The sequence below is a fragment of the Leucopleurus acutus genome (genome assembly GCF_964270905.1).
Source record: "Leucopleurus acutus genome assembly, chromosome: X".
NCBI classification, from domain to species: Eukaryota; Metazoa; Chordata; class Mammalia; order Artiodactyla; family Delphinidae; genus Leucopleurus; species Leucopleurus acutus.
The window spans coordinates 31,917,612-31,923,611 of NC_139148.1; positions in this window are offsets into that span (position 1 = coordinate 31,917,612).

A 6,000-nucleotide genomic window follows, 5' to 3' on the forward strand; every position below is an offset into this window, starting at 1 on the left:
AAGTAACCAACCTTTCCTGGCCCTTTTAGATACTGGGGCACAGGTCACAGTTATTCTGGGTAACTCCTCCCTTTTCAAAAACTGTGGTAACTCAGTTAAAATCCAGGGCGTATTATGTCGCCCCATTCAGGGCATATAGGTCCTGCTCAATGTTATGATCAGATCTATCAAATTAACTAAATTCCCAGTGCTAGTTGCCCCTGTCTCTGGTCCATCTAGTCATAGGCATGGACACCATTTTGGGAAATCTCTTAAAGTGGAACAAGCCAAAATTGGTAGCACTTGCTGTGGGACTTGCTTGGTGGGAACCTGTGGACTTTCCACCTCCCATTAAGATTGTCAGTACATCTCAGGATAAGTTACAACAAGGTCCGGCTGGACAGAGGCCCATTACTTCAGATCTTTTTAAAGCTGACATCGTGGTTCCTACCATCTGTCCTATTAATAGCCCTGTCTGGCCATAGCTAAAGGCAGACAAATTAGGGTGTAGATTACACCTAACTCTAGATGATCTCCATCTCAGTGCAGTCGTTCTGTCCATCAAGGCACCCCCCCTTTTTTTTTTTTACCATTATTGAGGTTATTAATGACATGCAGAGTGCACCTGGTCATTTCTTTATAGGGCAGAGAGGAAGCCCAGTGTATCACTGGAGTAGAGGAACTGGGTGGGCAATGTGAAGGGGGCAAAGAAGAACCCTTCACCATCAGTGTGGTGGAGTTATGACACTGTGTGCACAGGGCCAGGAGGATGACTGGCCGTCCATCAATACATTGGTTTATCCTGGCGGTGAATCTGAATGAGGATACCTGCACTATGGGTGCAGTGGAGTAAGAAAGAAGGGAATACATATGAGCATTACAAAGAGGAGGAGTCATGTGCTATCAGTGCCCTGGGGCATCTTGGTAGAAGATGTGATTGGGAAAAAATGGATCTTGCACAATCAGTGCACTGGTGTAATTAGTATGTGAACAGAGCAAAGAACGGAGCTCTGTCCAATGTGCACAGTGTTGTAAGGGAGAGGGGATGTGAACAAGGCAAAGAGGAGGAGCCCTGTCCCAGGAGTAGAATTCCAGAAATGGACAAACGATGTGGGCGGGGAAAGAGAAGGCCCATCCTTTGAGTCCAGGGGAGTAACTAGGAAGGCTACTTGACCAGGCTAACAAGGAGGACCCGTGCACCATCAGTGCATTAATGGCAGATTGTGAACAAGGCAAAGAGAAATTGAACAGTCGATATGAGCAAGGCAGTGAAGACGAGCCCCCCCCCCCACATCACTGTAGTGATGTACTTGGCCAGGGGATGCAAAAAGGGGAAAGGAAAAGGGGCTTCCATCATCAGTTCATTAGAGCAGCTGGACAGAGGATATGAATGTGGCAAGTAGTAGAACTACTGTCTCATAAATGCAGTGGGTCTCCAGACAAGACATGTAAGTGAGTGGGGTAAACCAGATGCAGTGATGTAACCGGACAGGTGATGTGAAACTGCAAAGAGGTGCTTCCCTGAACCTTTAGAGAACTAGTGCAGCTGGGCAGGAGGAGAAGTGACCAGGGCAGTCAGTAGGATCCATGCACCATCAGTGCAGTGGAGTAACTGGCCAAGGGATGTGGACAGGCAAAGAGGAAGAACCCTACTCTATCAGAGCAGTGGGGTGATCGGGAATAGAGGAGGATCCCCAGTCAATCAGTGCAGTGGTGCAGCTTGAGGAGCTTTCTGAAAGGGGCAGAGATGAGAAGCCCCAAACATTGTGGGTACGGCAAGGGGGACACCTACACCGTCAGTTCCCGGATGGAAGAGGTGTACAGGAAGTGAGACACATGCTCATACCATCAATGTGGTGGTGACTCTGAACAGGGAACAGGATCATGGTAAAGAAAAGGAACCCAGCATCATCAGTGTGGTGGTATAAATGACAAGGGATGTGAAGGGCACAAGGAGAATTAACCTCCCTCTCTCATCAATACAAAATACAGTGCAGGGCATGCTAACAGGGTCACGAGGAAGAGCTCTGGATCACCGCATTAGTGCAGTGTTGTAAATGGACAGGGTATGTGATTGGGGCAAAGTGAATAGGGCCTGTAGCACCAGAGAGTGTTGCAAGTGTACAGGCGCTGTGAACTCGGCAAAGAGAAGGACCCAGCACCATGTCTCACTAGAGCAGAGGGGGAACAGGGCCCAGGGCACAGAGATGTGATCAAGGCATAGAGGAAGAGCCCTGAGCAGTAACCAGTGGTGTGACTTGGCCAAGAATATTAACGGGGCAGCAGAGCAACCCCCCCCCCCCATCAGTGTAGAAGGATAGTTGGACCAGGGATATGATCAGGGGACGTGATGCATTCTGGCAGCATCACTGTACTGATGTCACTGAGCAGAGTATTCAGATGGGGTAAAGAGATGTAGCCCTGCCTCAACCATATGCTGGTGTCACTGGCATAACTGACCAGGGTATTCTGTGCAAAGAAGAGTAGCCCAGCACCATAACTATAATAGCTTCAGTGGCCAGAGGATGTGAACAGGACAAAGAGGATGAGGTACCACCCGTGAGTACCATGATGTCCGTGGGCACGGATGTGAACAAGGCAAATAGAAAGAGCCCCACACGCTTGGTGCACTGGGACAACTGGACTAGAAAAGCGAATGGGGAAAGAGGGTGATCCCTGGTCTGTCCGTGCACAGATGGGACTGACATGGGAGGTGAGAAAGGCAAAGAGGGGGAGTTCCTCCCTTCCTCCATGGGGACGTGAACAGACGAAACAGGAGAATCCTCACACCCTTCGTGCCGAGGCGGAAGGTGACAGGCTCCGTGAACAGGGCAAACCATGTAATGTGGCGGGGTTATGTGAACGGGGCCACGAGGAGGAACCCCGCAGCACCAGCACGGTGGTTACGCTGCACAGGATGCGAGCAGGGCGGAACCCGTGTGTGCGCAGCAGCCAGCAGCGTGGTCCCTGGGCGGGTGATGTGAACCGGGTAGAGGAAGGCATGGTCGGTGCAGCGGGGGAAGTGCAGGCGGGTGCTGAGCAGCAAAGGGCCGTCCTCGCGGCGGCGTCACCTTGGAGCGCACAGACTGGGCGTGTGAAAGCGCAAGGAGGAGAGTCGCCGCACTCCGTAACTGGTCGGGCTGTGAACAGGTTAGAGGAGAATCTGACGCAAAGGGAAAGGAGAGTTGCCAGGAGGGTCAGCCGCTCGTCCTCAGTGCGCCTGTGTGAGTGAACAGGGAGTGCGAGCAGAGCGAAGCGGAAGAGCCTCCCCCAGTCACTGTGCTTGGCCAGAGGGGAGACCGGGCCGAGGATGAGCACAGCCAGACTCACAGCAGTGATGGGTCCAGACCCGGTGCGACCAGGTCCCAGAGGATGAGGGCGACCCCTCAGGGCCATGGTGGACCTGTCCCGGGAGGTAGAAGCTGCGCAACCACTGAAGGTGTGAACGAGGCGAATAGGAGGAGCGCGGACCCCTGGGGCCATGTGTAACTTGGGAGGGGGTGTGACAGCGCAAAGAGGAGGAGCCCTGAAGCATGGCTGTTGGGGTCTAACAGGGGACACTTCTGAGGCAAATAGGAGCCCCTCAACATTAGTACAACGGGGAGACTGGGCTGGATATGGAAACAGGCAGCCAGCAGGAGCCCCGCCCCATGCACTCGTTGGAGTCCCTGGGAGGCGCCTACCTACCCGCTCTGACTGGCCCGGGTCCTGCCCCTGGACCCCTGGGGGGGAGCCGGGATGACACTGATGCAGGCAGTGCAGTCCCCTCCCGAGTCAGTAAGGGCTGTAGCGCTGCTCTGCAGGGCCCCCTGGGGAACTGCACGTATGCCTTCGAGATGGTGTGATGTGATTTGCAGTCACAGTGTCATAAAGCATTTCATCCGCAATGGACGATCTGCTTCCCAGCGTGTGATGGGACCTGACAGACACCACTGAGGTAGTTCCTGGAAAACCAGTTCTCCTGCCGTCCTGCTCAGAGCCTGTCATGTATCTTGTAATATATATCATTGAACACTCTGAAAGCAGAGGCCTGAAATCTCCAAATATCGTAATTGTCCAAGTTACAGACCCTGATATAAATATGCACAGTGGTTACACTCTAGAACATTAGGTAACTAATGTGGGAACCAAGTCGATGACCCAAATCCAGCCCAGGCCATAGTGACAAAACATCGTCCTGGACTATCTGGCAGCCCTGACAAACTGAGTTTCAGCAGAAAAGAGAATGGATCACACAGCAACCCCTGCTACGGTTGGCACCTTATTGACATTTCTGCAGCTGTGGCCAGGAAATCAACGGGCTGTGAACACTGAATTATCCTCTTACACCTGGAGGCGATCCCTGCAGGCTGAGCTGCAGGACATTAGCAGAATGACATGCAGAAAGGTTCACCATTCCTGGCTGCTTCTCCTTCTGCTCTGGGAATGGAGGGGCTGCCTTGAGTTCAAGGTTGTGGACCTGACATTGGGAAGAAGCACGGTGTTCACCATGGAGCCCTCTCTTTGGCCAGCTGTCTCTCTCACCACACGGCTGTGCTACATTAAATGTGCCAAAGTTAAAATAATTTGAAAAAAGACAAGCCAAATCAATTGCGGCAACTGGAAACTCTAAACTTTTAAACATATTTACCTGGGGGGTGGTGCTCAAGGAGGAAAGGAGAATAAGTTTGGGGGATGGAGTGGGTTAACCTTAAGGACTGTCAGCCTTTATAACTGTAACAGGCAGTGTGACTGCATGTGTGTAATCACAGAGTCAGATCCATTGAATAATGCACAGCCTCAGGGCTATCTTTGGCCCTGCTGAATCCCTGTGGGTGCTATTCTTATGCTCTAGACTGCAAGCTTCATTATTCCTTTCATTACTTATTAAAACTGCACATACCACCCAAATGGAAATTGCTAAATGCAGGTGTGAGGGTGCATGGGAGGGAGGATATTCCAGCTTTCTTATGTCCTGTTTCATTCCTTTGAAAAGCATCATGTCTTTGTGTTGTTGTGTATAACCTGTTAATTAATATATCATTTTTGAGAGTTGCAATGTAGTTTGCTCTGTCATCCAGCCATCAACAGTAAAAGAAAACTGCCTTAGGGTCCAATTTCCTACCACTCTCTCCTGGATTAAATGATGTAAAGGATTGATTATATTGTAATGTATGTCTATGAAGGGAGTTCCTTTTATTCATATTAAAATGAACTAAATCTTTTAGAACCTAAATGAAGAGCTGTCTGGTTTCTTCTTTCTACTATAATGTGACTAGAAGAGTATTTCTTGAAAGTTCGAATTTAACACAGAATTGATTTCATTTTTTTATTCCAGTGATCAGAGCATCAGTGTATGCTTCCTGACCAATTTGTCAATGGCTGCCATGGGGGAAATTTTAGGTGACTCCAGTGAATCTTCCAGATGCATGGGAGTTGAACTAGGATACAGCCAAGTGGTGAAGCATCTGGGAAATGGTTAACACAGGTGACCATTCTGAGAGAAAAGACAAAAACATTGCTATGAGCATTAAACATAGGGGTTATTGGTTTTTTGAAACCCTACCTTTTCACTGTACTTAAATATCCAACTTAATGTGTCATTTTTAGAAGAAGAAAATTTTTCATAAAACTCACTTTGGATCCATCGAATTGAGAAAGAAGGGCAGTAGTTAAGACTGATAAGAAATTATCAGTATACAGTAGTTACTAGTGATAAGAAATTATCCAAGGTGTGTAGATTTGCCAGAAGAAATGTGGGAATCTTCCAGTAGTAATTGAATAATCCTTCTGGAGACAGAGAAGGGAGTGTTTTGGATAGCATTGTGCTTCTCAAGCAGTTAAGTTGCACTAAGGATTCCTTCTGTGGCTCCTGTCTACCATTGGCATCTCTCCAAAATTTGTTTGTAGCTCAGAGAGGGAAATGTGGGCCACAACTTGGGAAAAGTGATCCAGCTTTTATCCTTTTGATTATTGTGTTTATTGTTATGACATGTATAATATCAAGGGAGTCAAATTTTAAATCGATTTCCTTGATACATT